The following is a 19,163-nucleotide window of genomic DNA, read 5'->3' on the forward strand; positions in this document are numbered from 1 at the left end:
TGCTGGTAATCATTAAGGACTGGGGAGTTTTTCAGGATAAAAAGAAACGGAATGGAGCTAAGCACAGGCAAAATCCAATAGGAAAACCTTTTTCAGTCTGCTTTCCACCAGACACTGGGAGATGAATTCACCTTTCATCAGGACAATAACTTAAAACACAAGGCCAAATCTACACCGGAGTTGCTTACCAAGACGACAATGAATGTTCCTGAGTGGCCGAGTTACAGTTTTGACTTAAATCCACTTGAACATCTATGGCAAGACCTGAAATGGTTGTCTAGCAATGATAAACAACCAATTAGATAAAGCTTGAAGAATTTAAAAAATAATAATGTGCATATATTGCACAATCCAGGTGTGGAAAGCTCTTAAGAGACTTATTCAGAAAAGACAAAGCTGTAATCACTGCCAAAGGTGCTTCTACAAAGTCAGGGGTGTGAATATACTTATGTAAATGAGATATTTCTGCATTTCATTTTTAATACATTTGCAAAAAATTTGAAAAACATGTTTTCACTTTGTCATTATCGGGTACTGTGTGTAGATACGTGAGAGAAAAAATATATATTGGATCCACTTTCAATTCAGGCAGTAATATAACAAACTGTGGAATAACTCAAGGGTTATGAATACTTTCTGAAGGCACTGTATGCCATTTAGCAGTGCTTTTATCCAAAGAGACTTGCATACATTTCCGTATAGGTGGCCACAGCAGGAATCAAACCCACAACCCCGACAGTGCCATTCTCTAGCAACTAAGCCGCACAGGAGTACTAAATCAAGTAATAAAATGATATGTACACATCCGGATAGAACTGTTACAGCATATATTCGAATGTGCTACGTTAAGTATGACTGTATTTACTGTTTTTAAAGTGGATAATGTCTTGGACATGCAATAGTATATAATAGAACAGCAGCATTGACTGTGGGTTCTCTCCCCTTGTTGTATCTCCCCTCTCTCTACCTACAACACCCACTAAACCTGACTGCCCAGCGCCAGACACCACCATCTCGAAAGGCCACAAGGTTCAGCAAGTAACAGTTGAACAAGTAGCACAGCTTCTTGTTTCCATGGCCGCAGGAACATTTTTGGGGTGGGGGTGCTGATTGGGGGTATTTCTCCCCACTCTGCACCCCTACTTTCCACGGCTGTGCCTGTTTCAAGATGGAGATGAGAGAAGGCGTGGAGGAGGTTTTGTAATGGACTCTCCATGCTTCCCTCATTAGTCCCTTTTTTAATCCCGCTCTTCTCTTCTACCTCTCTCCGTCTCTTGCCACATTTCATTAATAAAGAAAGAGAGAGGAATACAGATCAAAATGCCATGAAAGCTAATCCATAGGCAGGATGCAGCTCTCACACTTATTATTTATATATATATATATATATATATATATATATATATATATATATGTATGAATGAGAGAGAGAGAGAAAGAGAAGTAAAGAAGGAGTACAGTGATCTCAGAGAGAGAGAGATGGCTGAATACGTGTGTGTGTGTGTGTGTGTGTGTGTGTCTCTCAGTACTGCGTCTCTATAGTGTGTGTATGTGTGAAATTAGAGCCAGCAGCAATTATGGGAGCTCAGTTTGCCCTGTTGAGTGTCTATATTTTGACAGCACAGAAAGAACATCTGAGTGAGTAAGGAGAATGAGAATGTGAGTGTGTGCACACACGTGCATGTGGCTCTTGTTTTGCAACTACTGAATGTTCATGTCCCCACGAAGTCATATTCTATGTGAGAGAGATGGTTTGTGTGTATTCGAAAGTCTGTGTATCTGCGCTTGTTTGTGTGTGTTTGGTAAGTCCCATCCCTCTGCCATCTTTGTTTACAGCTCTTCTCCTCTCCTCTTATGGTGTTGAGCACGTCTCTACAAACAGCCACACAGGAGGCAGACAAATCAAACCAGGCCGCATCCAGCGAACAGAGCCGGGCCAATACAATAACGCTAAAAGAGCACAGTACCATCAAACACAGTGACACTCACAGAACATCAATGGGAGAGATAAAGCGAACGTTCATCCTCCTCTTCTCTGTGCTCCACTTTTATTGATCTCTCCTCTTTCCTCTCTCTTTTCTATTCCCCAGGTACAGCCATGTTCGCCTGGCAACTGCATTTAAATAGAAATTAGCTGTGTGAATGGTTGGCTGGCCCACTCCCATTCACTCCCAATTGACTCAACAGACTGTGAATACTAACGATGTAGTGAGACACTGTAGTGAACACTGATTGTTATGACTCTACCAGCCATTGTTCATGTCACACCGGGACTTATCAGGCCCATTGAATCCAGGTGGGAGAGATTCATGGGAATAATAACTGTCATATTACTCTCAAACATCATGGAGGTAGAGAGTACAGTCATTTGAGGTTGGTCAGGGGGTTGTTGGTTGTCCAGGGGATAGTTGGTTGTCCAGGGGTAGTTTAGGGGTAAATTGGTTCAGACAGAGGCTGGCACACAATGCAAATTGCTGCAATTAACAGTGCATCATTTATCTCTCTGTAGGCAGAATGACAGCTAGTTTGGGACGATTCCTCCTGCCAGTACGTCCTCGATGCTTGACTGACATGAGCTATAATAATCCATCCCTGCCATCCCAGTGAAATAGAAGAGGACTTTGGATAATGTGAAAGAGAATGTGTCCAACTCTGTGAGAAAGATCAACACTAGGAGAAATGATTGCTGCGGTACATTTTCAGTGGAAGCTGGGAGAAAAATAACACTCACTGGCAACCTGAGGCAGAGATCAACCTAATTTATTTCTGCTAATTATTCAGTCAGAGAGAGAACAGCTCTGCTGCCACTCTGTGTTTTCTTTGACGTTTGGACCCCAAACACAATAGTGGGGTGTGTGTGTGTGCGTGTGTATGTGTGTACGCGCGTGTGTGTGTGTGTGCATGTGTGTGCGTGTGTGTGTGGGAAAGGGGAAAGGTGGATGAAGATGGGGGAATGGGAGAGATGTTTGGTCAATGCTGTTAATTAATTACCCTGTTATCGGCCCTTAATCATTTCTACACTGCATTATGTAATGTCAGTCCATGATGCAAGCAGTATCGTGTCTCATTAACAAAGCTTTAATGTGACTCTATACAGCACTTGTCATTGTGGGAGGCCATGAGTGTTACAGATGATGATGATCTGAAGGAGGATGAGGTTCATACCCTGAACCAGTGTGACAGAACAATGTGGGCTGTATGAGGCCATGATCGGAATATAGGAACACATGTTGGTATTAACAACCAATTAAGTGACAGATTGGATCAGGGGTCCCCAGCGCTGAGGGGAGCTAGCCTGCTGCTGGGAGATCCTGGTTGCATTCCAAATGGCACCCTATTATCTACAATAGTTCCCTTCTTTTGACTAGGGCCCATATGGTTTAGTGCACTATATAGGGAATAGGGTGCCAATTGGAGCACAGCCTATCTCTATGCATGATCAATAATTAAGTGATCGTCAGACTGCACAGGCAGTCCTTCCTAATTCACACATTACAGCGGCAGTTTAATCTGCTGTTTGCGTAACAATATTTCATAGCGTGGGTTGGGAGGTTCTTTTATCCCTTCCTGGCACCATTACTATTTTGGAGTCTAACTCTGACAGTGCAGGTCTAGATGAAAGCCCTAAAATGAAAGACTTGTCAGACAGCTGTAATAGGTTGGACACATAAGTTCAGCATTTACTAGACCCGGAGGAGAGGGAGAAGGAGAGGGGGAGAAAGAGCATGAGAGGGGAGAAGGACAGGGAGGAAGATTGCGTGCGTGCGTTTTCATCATAGAGGAGTGAACAACAGCTCTACCTGAACACCTGTGAACACACCGATTTCGGCGAGAAACGGAGTGAGGAAGGATATGGACTACAGTAAGATGATGCAATATGAACAGTATCTCATCTTCAACCTATATCGTGAACAAACAGAGGGTTTCTCTTATTCTGTTCTGTTTAACTTCCTAATTCCAGGAATAGCATGTCTGCTCTGCAGCAGCTCAATAATGAGTAACGGCTAATTAAGCAGGTCGTTTACTACATCTTAAAAGCTGCAGTATCTGATATCTGTGAGCTCAGCTGAGCACGGCTCTTTCACTGAGAGGCAGCTCATCCGGTCAAAGGCAATAGCCTCTCTGGGATGTTGAGATTATCGCTCCTTACAGCTGCTCGTAAAGGTCCTTTTATAAACTAATCCTGATTTTGACCAATTACCCATATTAATTACATCAGCTGGAGGCTTCATTCACAGGGCCTCAGCTTGCTGGGTGTTGCGTGGCCGAGCCATGAGGGGTCCTGTCCTGCAGATGGTTCAGTACAGATAATACAGGGATTTGCCTAGCTAGGCTAGCTAGCCAGTATCCTTAGCCAAAGTCAGCACAAAAACGGAAGGAGAGAAGGAATGGATGAATAGGCACCCCATGTCAGGTGTTACACAAACCATAACAGAAACTGGGGAACGTATTTTCAATGTATGTATTCAGGAAATGGATTCCTGAAATACCCCCAAGCAGCTGATTGGTCGGCCCCCATTGCTAATTGGAGAGCTGACCCCGCCCCCTCATCAGGACGCAGCTGTCTCCAATTACCAACTCCTTCTGAAGCTTTATAAGCCAGTGTTCTGTTGCTCAGAAGGGGACCAGATGATTGCTGAGAGAGGAGGCTGATGGCTGAGGGTTATTATGTTGGTTGTTGCTAACAGACATGAGAGTGTCCTGTGTTGATTGTTGCTGGGGAGCTGATTGGTAAATTCTGTGTTGTTCAGAGTTTTGTTAAGTATTGTGTAGTAGCTGATTGGTTAGGTCTGTGTCAATAGGACGCAGTGTTTTGATTATTGAAATTGTTTGTTATTCTGTTTTATTTGTTCCCAGGGGGGGAAGGGGAAGGCACCTAGGGAGTGCTTAGGCAAGAGGCCTGCGGGCATACATATACCCGTAGTAATTTACTGTCTATGCACACTAGGAAAGACCTGGGCGGACCATCCTCTGTATTTTGGTTAGTGTACCAGCTGGTGCTAGTTAGGTAAGTAATGGGTAGGTAGGAGAGGGGGCTTGATATTTACTTTCTTTGCTTTGGTTCCGTCCAGCCCCTTTCCCCAAATTTACCGTGCGACAGAATAAATTCCTTGTAAACGGTAATTCTCTGCCTTTTGTCATCCTTACTCACACCTACAGTCCATACCTCTTTCACACCACGGAGAGTTGAGTTGTAGTAGGGTGTTGCGTTCCCTCTTCTGAGAGGCGTGTGTAACATCAGGTAATCTATGACAGTTTTAGTGTACTTAGTGGTCGAATCGAGGAAAAATGGAGGATGGAGAATGAGCCATGTTCTCTTCCTGGTGCTGCTAGCAAGGGGTACTGGACGGTGGCATGTATTCATGGATGCCAAGGGAAGCCAGGCTTCCCCAAAACATTTACCAAGAAAAGGAGAAGAAAAACATACACAATTTCTTTCGTCTCTCTGTTTCATACATTTCCTTCAATTCATAAGAGGCTGAATGTACTGTATTTCACCGGAGAAAGCATCCGGGCAAATGAAACAGCGCCCCTGTCTCAGTATGTGTACTGTATCTATCTGGTCAGAAAGAGTATGACATTGTTACTGTCCATAGCATTGAATGCAAGGGAAGCCAATGAGCATTTGGCCTCCTTTGATAAAAAATATAATATTAGCCAATCAGAATTAAGCTCAACTGAGTGAGCTCAGCTGTGAATGTTCCTAGTGCACCAAAAAGCCAGTTAGGGTTAAGCCAAGCTTCATTATTGACAGAATTATGGGGGGAATTGTTTCATCTCATTGTGTTGTTGTCCTCTGGTGGTTAGCTAGCTAGCTGAAATTAGCCCTTTCCTAAATTATCCATTGACGGAAATAACAATTTGGACTTGTGGTGTTACTGTATTCTCTGTACTTGCCAATGATTATAACGGCGATCCTGATCCAACCATAAATTCATACATTGTGCCCCTCGCCTGATAGGATGGAAGTTCAAAATGTAGCTAGATGTAGTATATTAATGTTAACTAGCTAGCCTGGCGTATCGTTGCCCATGAAAGGAAGTTAGGCTAGCAGCAAGTATTTTAGCGTGTGTACTAGACCGTTGAAAGGAGGATGGCATTGGGTGAGTCAACATGTTTTTCCCCACACACACACACACACACACACACACACACACACACACACACACACACACACACACACACACACACACACACACACACACACACACACACACACACACACACACACACACACACACACACACACACCAGTACCGGCCACATCATATTTAGCTATCATATTTAGCTTACGTTGATTGGACTAAATCATTTTTAGTGTCTTTTAGTTGTCACTGTATTAGACTAAGCAGAGGTGAGATGATGTTGAAATGCTGAAGTTTAAATGGTGCTGGAATAGTGGAGGCAGCTCCTGTTTTCTTTGTGACTTGCGCTAACTCTCCGTGGTTCTAAATCAATAGTTGTTTAGTAGTTCAAAAATCTCTGAAACATTAACTTGATTGACCATGCTGTAGGTCATGTAACTGTTTGTTACATGCAATATGCTTTGTGGACTTCACCGGACAGAGGTTGCTCTCCGGTTTTGTAATCAAATAAATGTGTGGTTGAATTTATTCTGTGTCTTCTTATTGTGTCAGTCTTAGGATATAGAGCAAACAACGCAATTATCACAACTCATAGGATGTAACATGGCAGGTTTTTTATTGGCTTCCCCAGTGATTTTACCTATGCACTGCCACACACACACACACTTTTCCTCTCTCTCTATTTTTTTCTCAGTCTATCTCATGTTGATGCCACAAAGAGACGTTAATTAAATCTTTCCATTGAATTGATTTCGATCTCCTTTCATTTATTCGGTGTAATAAAACCTGCTGTCTGAAATCATCTGGCGGGGGTCAGAATAGAGCAATTAATCCCACTGCAGTAGGCAGTAAAAAAAGAGTTGACCCTTCATACTCAGCAGGCGTGAGTACACTGTATAGTCCACTGCACATAACAAATAAAGGAATTTTAGTTGAATTCAAATAAATCAGTATATCTGCAGATGAATGAATAAATGAATCATTCCTCATTAATTTACTCACACTCATTCAGTCATTTACTTATGTATTCATGAATTTCTCATGAATTTTGCAATGTGGTTCACGTGCTTGACAAAGTCCATACAGTAGAAGACTCCGGGGCAAGAGACTAACAACATGATAATCAGAAAGCCTGGACCCAGATACCAGCAAGACCTGAGGAGGAAGACATCTCATAGGGACTCCATTCCTAACACTTCACCAAACCTCCTACTCATTAGGCTTCAGCCACACAGACGGAAAGGCAATAACAATGGAAGTCAACTGTAGAAGAGTATAACAGTATAACAAATGGAACCCTATTTCCTATATGATGCACTACTTGTGACCGTAGAAAAAGTAGTGCACAATATAGGGAATAGGGTGCCCTTTGGGACACAACCTGAATCTGTAGCACCTGGAGTAAGAGGTGAATAGGCTCATTGAGGTCCAGACAGTGAGCAGTAATTCAGCTAAGGCCAGTACGTAAAGCTCTTTGGTTCACCCAAGTTCAGTTCAGTAAATCTTTACTGTCCCTGGGAGACAATTAGAGTGCATCATGAGAGACACAAGATAAGCAGCTCAACCAACACACAGTGGCTTAGAGTTCCAACACGGTTCTTCAGTGTGTTACTCAAAGCACTATCATTATCAACAGGATCATTCAAACATGTGATTGTACTTATTGGAGGTTATTCGTAAGGTCTAAATGGGGACTCATTGTGAACATTAACGATCACGGCCATGGCCGCGTGTCCTGTACTTTTTCAAAGCTCAGTACTTAACACAGAAACTCTACATTTATACAAATAGTCTAGCTAACCAAGTAGAAAGTGACTTCTTAGTAATACCATTATAATGTTCCCTCCTGTGTTCCTCTCTGTAAACTACAGTAGAACCAGGAAACCCCTGGCTCTCCCCATATCCCCAGGTTGTCACTCTTAATGTTAGGCCATAGTCTGTGACAGAGGCGTGTGGGTATTTGAGGTATTTGCTGTTGCCCAACGCGACCCGGCTCTCCTCCTGTCAGATCCTGTAACCACGTCCTCTTGTCCTGTTGCTCTACCGCTCCGAGGCACTCAGCTGCCCAACCCACCCTGTGTGTGTGTGTGTGTGTGTGTGTGTGTGTGTGTGTGTGTGTGTGTGTGTGTGTGTGTGTGTGACACTCTGTGTCAGGCTGCACCACTCTCACACAAAGCCCAGAGACCTCAGCCCTGACAGCAAGGATTGGATGAACAAGAGAGAAAGAGAGAAAGAGGAAAAACAGGAAAAGAGAGGAGAGAGGGTCTGGGAGATTGCACCGACACACTGATACAGACAACAACACAGTTTTCATTATCTCTCTCTCTCACAAACACACACACCTACACGCACATACACACTGTTTTCTTCACTTCCCTTGTTGTTCCTAACAACCTTTGCATTTCATATGATATACCTGGAGGGTGAGAGCTGTGCTCGAGTAACAGACAAAGAAAACAACAGAGAAACAGTGCTGCTGATCCCTCCCCCTGGAGAGTCACGACCGCCTCCACCTGTGTGCCTACGCTACTGTTACCCCTCCTTGAGAATGAACATTCAGGAAGTCAGGCTGACAGGACATGCTCTCTCTCTTTCTCTCTCTCGCTCTCTCTCTCTCCCTCACTCTTTCTTTACCTCTCTCTCTTTCTCTCCCTCCCTCCCTCTCTTTCTCTCTCTCCCTCCCTCTCTTTCTCTCTCTCCCTCCCTCTCTTTCTCTCTCTCCCTCCCTCTCTTTCTCTCTCCCTCCCTCTCTTTTTCTCTCTCCCTCCCTCTCTTTCTCTCTCTCCCTCCCTCTCTTTCTCTCTCTCCCTCCCTCTCTTTCTCTCTCTCCCTCCCTCTCTTCTCTCTTTCTCTCTCTCCCTCCCTCTCTTCTCTCTCTCCCTCCCTCTCTTTCTCTCTCTCCCTCCCTCTCTTTCTCTCTCTCCCTCTCTCTTTCTCTCCCTCCCTCTCTTTCTCTCCCTCCCTCCCTCTCTTTCTCTCCCTCCCTCTCTTTCTCTCCCTCCCTCCCTCTCTTTCTCTCCCTCCCTCCCTCTCTTTCTCTCCCTCCCTCCCTCTCTTTCTCTCCCTCCCTCCCTCTCTTTCTCTCCCTCCCTCCCTCTCTTTCTCTCCCTCCCTCCCTCCCTCTCTCCATCTCTCCTCCTCAGAGTTCCTGCAGACTGCATGCTTTATGCCTCAGTGAGAACCATGGTTGTCAGGACTCATCCTGGGCTGACAGACACACCGCTTAGCCAGGTACTGTAGCTGTACTGAATAGGGGGCATTGGTTTAGATCTAACTTAGCGTTAGATAAGGCACAGCATCTACAGTTGAAATCGGAAGTACATACACTTAGGTTGGAGTCATTAAAACAAATTTTTCAACCACTCCACACATTTCTTGTTAACAAACTATAGTTTTGGCAAGTCCGTTTGTGCAGACAGATTGTTTACAGACAGATTATTTCACTTATAGTTCACTGTATCACAATTCCAGTGAATCAGAAGTTTACATACACTAAGTTGACTGTGCCTTTAAACAGCTTGGAAAATTCCCAAAAATGATGTCATGGCTTAAGAAGCTTCTGATAGGCTAATTGACATCATTTGAGTCAATTGGAAGTGTATCTGTGGATGTATTTCAAGGCATACCTTCAAACTCAGTGCCTCTTTGCTTGACATCATGGGAAAATCAAAAGAAATCAGCCAAGACCTCAGAAAAATTGTAGACCTCCACAAGTCTGGTACATCCTTGGGAGCAATTTCCAAACGCCTGAAGGTACCACGTTCATCTGTACAAACAATAGTACGCAAGTATGAACACCATGGGACCACGCAGCCGTCATATCAGTCAGGAAGGAGACACATTCTGTCTCCTAGAGATGAACGTACTTTGGTGCGAAAAGTGCAAATCAATCCCAGAACAACAGCAAAGGATCATATGAAGATGCTGGAGGAAACAGGTACAAAAGTATCTATATCCACAGTAAAACGAGTCCTATTTTGACAAAACCTGAAAGGCCGCTCAGCAAGGAAAAAGCCACTGCTCCAAAACCGCCATTAAAAAGCCAGACTACGGTTTGCAACTGCACATGGGGACAAAGATCAGACTTTTTGGAAAAATGTCCTCTGGTCTGATGAAACAAAAATAGAACTGTTTGGCCATAATGACCATTTGGTAGAGGTCGACCATTTAATCGGAATGGCCGATTAATTAGGGCCGATTTCACGTTTTCATAACTGTCACGGTTGTCGTAAGGATTGGCCCAAAATGCAGCGGGAATATGTATACTCATCTTCTTTTTATTTTGAAGAAGGAGAAACAACTAAATACGTATACAAACAAGAACAAAACAAAACAGTCCTGTCAGGTGCACAAACACTAAACAAGGAACAACTACCCACAAAATCCCATAGAAAAAACACCCCTCTTAAATAGGACCTTCAATTAGAAGCAACTAGGAGCAGCTGCTTCCAATTGAAGGTCAACCCAACAAACACCACATAGAAAAAGACATACTAGAACTAACATAGAAATAGACCAACAAGAACATAACCCAACAAACCCCGAAATACTCTAAACAAACACCCCTCTTAAATAAGAACATAGAGTGTTTCGGGGTTTGTTGGGCTAACCAAACACACCCCTGCCACATCCTGACCAAATTACAATAACAAATAACCCCTTATACTGGTCAGGAAGTGACAATAACAATCGGTAATCTGCATTTTTGGACACCGATCATGACCGATTACATTACACTCTACGAGGAGACTGCGTGGCAGGCTGACTACCTGTTATGCGAGTGCAGCAAGGAGCCAAGGTAAGGTGCTAGCTAGCATTAAACGTATCTTATAAAAAACAATCAATCTTAACATATTCACTAGTTAACTACACACGGTTGATGATGTTACTAGTTTATCTAGTTTGTCTTCCATTGCATTTAATCGATGTGGTAGCTGTTAATTTATCATTGAATCATAGTCTACTTGGCCAAACGGGTGATTTAACAAGCGCATTCGCAAAAAAAGCACTGTTGTTGCACCAATGTGTACCTACCCATAAACATCAATGCCTTTCTTAAAATCAATACACAAGTATATATTTTTAAACCTGTATATGTAGTTAATATTGCCTGCTAACATGAATTTATTTTAACTAGGGAAATTGTGTCACTTCTCTTGCGTTCGGTGCAACAGAGTCAGGCTATAGGTAGCAGTTTGGGCCGCCTGGCTCGTTGCAAACTGTGTGAAGACCAACTTCGCCAAACGGGGGATGACTTAACAAAAGTGCATTTGCAAAAAAAGCACAATCGTTGCACGAATGTACCTAACAAGTATACACAAGTATACACAAGTATATATTTTTAAACCTGCATATTTAGTTAACAGAAATCCAGGTTAGCTGGTAATATTAAACTAGGGAAATAGTGTCACTTCTCTTGCGTTCACTGCACGCAGAGTCAGGGTATATGCAACAGTTTGGGCCGCCTGGCTCGTTGTAAACTAACTTGCCAGAATTTTACATAATTATGACATAACATTCAAGGTTGTGCAATGTAACAGGAATATTTAGACAAATGGATGCCACCCGTTAGATAAAATACGGAACGGCTCCGTATTTCACTGAAAAAATAAACGTTTTGTTTTCTAAATGATAGTTTCCGGATTTGACCATATTAATGACCTAAGGCTTGTCATTTCTGTGTATTATTATGTTATAATTAAGTCTATGATTTGATATTTGATAGAGCAGTCTGACTGAGCGGTGGTAGGCAGCAGCAGTCCCGTAAGCATTCATTCAAACAGCACTTTCGTGCGTTTGCCAGCAGCTCTTCGCTGTGCTTCAAACATTGAGCTCTTTATGACTTCAAGCCTATCAAATCCCGAGATTAGGCTGGTGTAACCGATGTGAAATGGCTAGCTAGTCAGTGGGGTGCGCACTAATAGCGTTTCAATCGGTGACGTAACTCGCTCTGAGACCTTGAAGTAGTTGTTCCCCTTGCTCTGCAAGGGCCGCGGCTTTTGTGGGAGCGATGGGTAGTGATGCTTCGAGGGTGGCTGTTGTCGATGTGTTCCTGGTTCGAGCCCAGGTAGGTGCGAGGAGAGGGACGGAAGCTATACTGTTACACTGGCAATACTAAAGTGCCTATAAGAACATCCAATAGTCAAAGGTATATGAAATACAAATGGTATAGAGAGAAATAGTCCTATAATTCCTATAATAACCACAACCTAAAACTTCTTACCGGGGAATATTGAAGGCTCATGTTAAAAGGAACCACCAGCTTTCATATGTTTGTAATGATCTGGGCATTGTGGGTGCGGAGTCAGGCGCAGGAAGCAGAAAAGTTCAATGCAGTGCTCTTTATTACACACAGAAAAAGAGAACTCGCCCAAAATGCCGGGCGCACAAAATACAACCTCCCAAAAAACAAACATCCACCACACAGCATAAATTGGAAAATTACAATCAAGCCCGCACAAAGAACAGGCGGGCATACGGGCTTAAATAGCCCAGCTAACAAGCCTAATAAAACACAGGTGCAACTAATTAGGCAAAACCAACAGAAAAGGAAAAAGGGATCGTGGCAGCTAGTAGGCCGGTGACGACAACCGCCAAGCGCCACCCGAACAGGGAGAGGAGCCACCCTCGCTAGGAGTCGTGACAATGTTCTCATGTTCTGAGCAAGGAACTTAACGTTAGCTTTTTTACATGGCACATATTGCACTTTTACTTTCTTCTCCAACACTTCTCCAGCATTATGTAAACCAAATTGAACACGTTTCATTATTTATTTGACGCATTATATTAAGTTAAAATAAAAGTGTTCATTCAGTATTGTTGTAATTGTCATTATTACAAATAAATACATAAATATATAAAATAAAACAATTTTTTTTAAATCGGCCGATTAATCGGCATCGGGGTTTTGGCCCTCCAATAATCGGTATCGGCATTGAAAAATCATAATCGGTCGACCTCTACTGTTTGGCCATAATGACTTTCGTTATGTTTAGAGGAAAACGGGGGAGGCTTGCAAGCCCGAAGAACACCATCCCAACCGTGAAGCACGGGGGTGGCAGCATCATGTTGTGGGGGTGCTTTGCTGCAGGAGGGACTGGTGCACTTCACAAAATAGATGGCATCATGAGGATGGAAAATTATGTGGATATATTGAAGCAACATCTCAAGACATCAGTCAGGAAGTTAAAGCTTGGTCGCAAATGGGTCTTCCAAATGGACAATGACCCCAAGCATACTTCCAAAGTGGTGGCAAAATGGCTTAAGGACAACAAAGTCAAGGTATTGGAGTGGCCATCACAAAGCCCTGACCTCAATCCCATAGAAAATGTGTGTGCAGAAGTGAAAAAGCGTGTGCGAGCAAGGAGGCCTACAAACCTGACTCAGGTACACCAGCTCTGTCAGGAGGAATGGGCCAAAATTCACCCAACTCATTGTGGGAAGCTTGTGGAAGGCTACCTGAAACATTTGACCCAAGTTAAACAATTTAAAGGCAGTGCTACCAAATACTAATTGAGTGTATGTACATTTCTGACCCACTGGGAATGTGATGAAAGAAATAAAAGCTGAAATAAATCATTCTCTCTACTATTCTTCTCACATTTCACATTCTTAAAATAAAGTGGTGATCCTAACTGACCTAAGACAGGGAATTTTTACTAGGATTAAATATCAGGAATTGTGAACAACTGAGTTTAAATGTATTTGGCTAAGGTGTATGTAAACTTCGGACTTCAACTGTATTTTACTGGTCTGTTATGACCATAGAGCATGTGAGGAGGAGGAAACAGTAGTGACTGTCACCCCAGAACATCCTGACCTATCATGTCAGGAGCAGTGAGACTGGGGGCAGAGGTGTCTGTGCCTCTGAGGTCTGTGTGAAGACCAGAGAGGATTCTGGCTTCTTCTAATAGATCTGAAAAAGGGCTGGAGTCAAGGCCACTCCTGCTCTCCTCTTCTCCCGTTCCCCATCCACTTATCCTCAGCTAACTCTTCACTCATTCATCCCTTCTCCATCACTGGGGAGGTTCTCACTAGGTAGCTAACTGGGTGACAGAGCTAACTGCCATGCTAACTGCCTGCTGCTAACTGACTGAGGCAGCCAGAGCAACAAAGTGTTAAACAGCAAAACCATCCAGGCAGAGAGATAACAGCCTAGACTGACACAAAGCTACAGGCTACGTGGGGAGAGAAAACAAAACACTCGCTCACGTTTAGAAAAAGAGAGCACCCTGTGTGTGTGTGTGTGTGTGTGTGTGTGTGTGTGTGTGTGTGTGTGTGTGTGTGTGTGTGTGTGTGTGTGTGTGTGTGTGTGTGTGTGTGTGCGTGTGTGCGTGTGTGTGTGTGTGCATAGGCCGAGGTTAGTCCTGTCACAACTACTGAATAATAGGCCCTGTGACTTTGTGCCAACGGACCAACAGTAACAATGAGAGCTGCACCACCCTGCCTAGCGCTGAGCTAACCGACTGTCCACCGACGGCCCCCTGCTCTCAAAAACAAACCCTGCTAACACAGCCAACGCACGCAGGCAGGCAGGCAGGCAGGCAGGCAGGCAGGCAGGCAGGCAGGCAGGGGATTGACTCTATCATCCACACAGAAGGTATCCCAAGGGCTGGCTGCATGCTGACGGATAAGCACACAGCTCTGACATATGCAAACGCAATTTGTAGAGATCCAGAGATCTGGATGAGCATATTGCACGAAAGCACATGAAAGCTGGTTAGATGTAAATCAACATGTCACGTAACGACTCTTCGGGTTAGACCGAGACTTCACACAAGAGTACTAAGACTTAAAGAAATAGGCGACGTGAAATCTCGACACATGAGATCAGCTTCTTATATCAGAAAAAGATCAATTAAGAGAGAGTCAAAAAGCCACCTGCAGGAAATCTCTGAGCGGCTGATGGGAGAGGAAATTCAGCTGCATCTAGAACGCTAAGCTGTGTTCTTTACCACCCAACACACATGTCCATCATTGAGACAGCAGTCTGTTTGCATTTTGCCTCTGCCAATTCAAGGGTCAGTGTGTGGATCTTAACGGAGTGTGGTGGAGATTCAGCAGCTCTGAATCTTATTACACAGAACAGATTGATAAAGATCTGATGGAGCCTAAGACAGAGAGAGACAGAGAGAGAGAGCGAGAGAGATGAGAGGTGACTGCTGAGGGTGTGCAGGATACGCACAGCAGAAACCGGAGCCCCTGCCTCGACGACAGCTGAACCGACCAATAGCGGGACAGCTGGTACCACAGTGCTTGGATAACATCCATTGGGAGTGTGTGGGCGAGAGCAGTTGGGCACTTGGGAGTGTGTCCCGACTCCTTGGCTACCGTGTTCCCATGTGTATGACGAGCCATCACAGCAGGACTTGTGTTTCCCATGTGAGATATTCTACATGGATCTGTTAGGAGGAAGGATGTTAGGGTCAAGATGGAGTCAAAACCAAGACCATGGATCCCTCCTATCCCTAGTTCCTCCAATCCCATAGGCACAGCATCAATACAGTGGACATAAAGACTATGATAAACACCTGTCACCAAGAGATGGGGTCAGAACCACCTGGCATTTCATCTGACTACACCAATCCCAAAAGGATCACCAGAAAGAATACGACCCTGTCCATCACATCCACTGAAAGAGAGGGTGAAAATGCAACATACCCTACCCAGAGAGGAAATCCCTGATTCTGGATTTGTACAGTAAAGCCCCAGAGTCCTTTTCACCCAAGTAGTCCAATGAGAAGGCCAGCTCAGTGACTCAGGCAACCAGGGCAGAACAACAGAGGCTACGTTCAAAACGGCACCCTATTCCCTTTATGTAGGTCCTGGACAAGAGTAGTGTGCTATATAGAGAATAGGGTAACATTTGGGACGCACAAGAGAGCAGGGCAGGCTAATCCTATGTGTGTGTGTGTGTCGGGGTAAAAAATACCCACCATCCTTTAAGAAACAAAAATGTGACATTATAATCCTCATAAATATTAATGGAAGCCATGCCAGAGAGGAGGGATAAGGTTACCGTGCTCATCAGCAGCCTGAGGAAGGGAGGTGGAAAAAAGTGACAATGAAATGGTGAGAGGGAGAGAGGCTTCTGTTCACAACGGGAAAAGCTCATTTCTGTTTGTTCTTACTGCAGCTGATTCATTATTTGATCGATGTTCTATGATGAGGGGAACCACTCCCCATACACACTTCTGTTCTGTCGTTTCCACACCAATAAGAAGCTGGCTCACACACACTGAGACACACCCAACAGACGGACCAGACGACACGCTTCTCAGCCCCACAGCTGGGTATCGAGGAACAGCACAGATGTACAGCTCACTGAACAGGCGCACGCACACACACACACACACACACACAGCATAGGAGCACATACAGGACATGCACACATGCACCCCCACCCAAACTGCAGAGTGGGAGTGGCAGTGAGAAGGGAGCTCCCTCAACCATCCTCAGACCGCCACCCATTGTCAAAGCACTGCAGCAGCTCCCTCTCTTCTCTAAGAACACCCCGCTCACGTCTCACACTGCACGGATGCACGCACACACACGCACGCACGCACGCACGCACACACGCACGCACACACACACACACACTGTGTCCCGTCTCCTTCACCCACACCCCATCCTGCAGGGGTCTGCATAAACACCATGTTACCCTCCACCCTCACACTAAACCTTTCCACTCCAAAGGCACAGCGCAAATTTAGTGTAAACTAATCAAGCACATCATTTGTGTAATTAAAAAACTGTGAAAATTGGGTGCTCTTTGGGTGGCATTAGACAGATTGAACAGCCTGTTCACCCCTCAGAGAGCAATCAGGAGTGTATTTCCTAACTGAATAAAACGTGATAGATATTTGTTCTGGGGAATTAGAGGGAGGGGTGCAGTGGATATGCAGACTGTCAAACATCTACACTTGAGTTATTACTCTGTAACCTATGAGATAGAGAGACAGAGACAGACAGATTTCAATTGAGTTTCCTCTAACAGATAGTATAGTCTGCAGTCTGTACAATTCTGCAAACAATAGCCTGTATGAAAAGATCCCATAATAGATCAATTGGGAGATGAGCACTTGGATACATTTGGGATACCGAACTATAATGAAAAACAGAGGAATGAACCATATAGCCTACATGTAGTCAATGTTCACAAACTGCCATCCAAGGAGCAATAAATAGTGGGTTCTCCTCTGTTAGTTTGGGGGGTGGGGAGTGGAGGGATATAGCGCATGCAGGGAAATCTAAACTGAAGAAAATGTCCACACCAAGGAAAGCCCCACTACAGCCTGCCCCACTACAGCCTGCCCCACTACAGCCTGCCCCACTACAGCCTGCCCCACTACAGCCTGCCCCACTACAGCCTGCCCCACTACAGCCTGCCCCACTACAGCCTGCTCCACTATAGCCTGCCCCACTACAGCCTGCTCCACTACAACCTGCCCCACTACAGCCTGCCCCACTACAGCCTGCCCCACTACAACCTGCTCCACTACAGCCTGCCCCACTACAGCCTGCTCCACTACAGCTGCACTGAGCTGGGTGAATCCCCACTTCCCATCTCTATGACGCAAGCACAATGAATAGAGGATCCGTTTTAAAGGGGGACCAATTGAGCATTGCTTAACAATGATGCTGTGATTTGGTATTCGGGTATAACGGTATATATTTACAGTTGGAAAAGCCTGTCATGCAATGTGTCTTTGAAGAGGCTATAGATGATGGAGACATGGCTGCAGGATGGTGTTTTGGGTTGGGGGGGTTGACAAGTATTTGTTTTCTCCAATCATACAGGAGTTATAAAGGCCTAGCTCACTAATTTCTTGACGAACTGCTTGTATTTATTTGTTATTATTAATTTGAATTCATCAGGGTGTGCTGCAGCACCCTCAGTACCCCTGCAGTTATGGATCAAGGCAAACTCACAAGTGAACTAAAGGTCTCTAGGATTTCCAATTGATAGGCTAGGCTATATGTTGAGCTTTATACCTTATCATAAAGAAACAACTTATGTCAACTAATAAGCCGTATACAATTGACATATGGACATTTGCCTTCAAATGAATTGAATGGAGCTTTTATCTGTGGACAAATAAAGATATTGGTTCTACACCCTGTGCACATCGTGTTGAGTAGCCTAAAGCACGGTTCCATATATGCAACATATTTAGTATTTCAATCACGCAGTGGAACACTTCAGGGAAATGATGCAACATGGTAGCTTCTATTGATATGTGAGTGTGCATTTTATCCACACAGCCTTTTACAATAAACGGAAATACAGTGACAGGGTTACATCTTGGTTATGCTCACAATCTTTCCATCAATATTATTTGCTTGATTGTAAATAACTACTTTGCATTTTCAATTATTATTAATAAATCAATGGATCAAATCGAATATTACAGCTACCCCACATGGGTCATTGTTGTACCATATTAATCCATAGAGGATAGTCTACCCAGAACCCAAACAAACATCGAGCAAGTCAGTTGTAAGGCAGATCGAGAATTGTTATAGGGTAAATGGCAATGAATTAGTACATATTTCAGCACATCTGACATAAGTCCTCAACACTCAAAACTGAACACTTTTATAAATACATTCTTACCTTATATCCTAGTTTTTAGAGTAGCTCAAAGCAGGTGTGGTCGTAATGCACATATTTCTGTTGTTAACATGAAAAACTGTTCCCGTTAATTTTGCTGTTCTAGCCGCGGATCAGCTCGCATTCAGACAACACTCACAAACACGCTGTCAGACTCTCTCCCAATCACATTCGAAGTGCGCGTTCTGGGAAGGGAGTTATGTTTAGGAGCGCGCATGGCACAGTGTTACGACCACGTGTCATCCACTCGAGAAATGATGTCTGAGCTAACCTACTTTCTTTGTTAATAACAGTCGCATTTCAGGTTGTCTAAAATATGTACAGGTCCACTATCCGTTCCTCAATGTAACCAACGAGCTGACATTATTTGATGGGAGGAAAGCTGAGGGTTCCACCATGTTGATGTATCCATGTCAGTGTCTGTGCCATGAAAGGCAAGGAAAGATATATCTTTTTTCAGTCTT

The 19,163-nt window shown here is 44.1% G+C and overlaps 1 protein-coding gene across 2 annotated transcripts in view; it reads right to left on the reverse strand.

The window, feature by feature from the left end:
• Positions 1 to 18,913, reverse strand: part of LOC115206122 (sodium/calcium exchanger 2) — a 68,299-nt gene extending 49,386 nt beyond the window's left edge. The window contains exon 1 of one of the 2 annotated variants that reach the window (XM_029772729.1): positions 18,703 to 18,912. The gene's annotated coding sequence lies outside the window, so the exon portion shown is untranslated. Of the gene's footprint in view, positions 1 to 18,702 lie in introns of both variants that reach the window. The other variant, XM_029772730.1, reaches the window with a different exon arrangement.
• Between the last annotated feature and the right edge of the window lie 250 nt (positions 18,914 to 19,163).

Source organism: Salmo trutta, chromosome 13 (assembly GCF_901001165.1).
Source record: "Salmo trutta chromosome 13, fSalTru1.1, whole genome shotgun sequence".
Taxonomy (NCBI): domain Eukaryota; kingdom Metazoa; phylum Chordata; class Actinopteri; order Salmoniformes; family Salmonidae; genus Salmo; species Salmo trutta.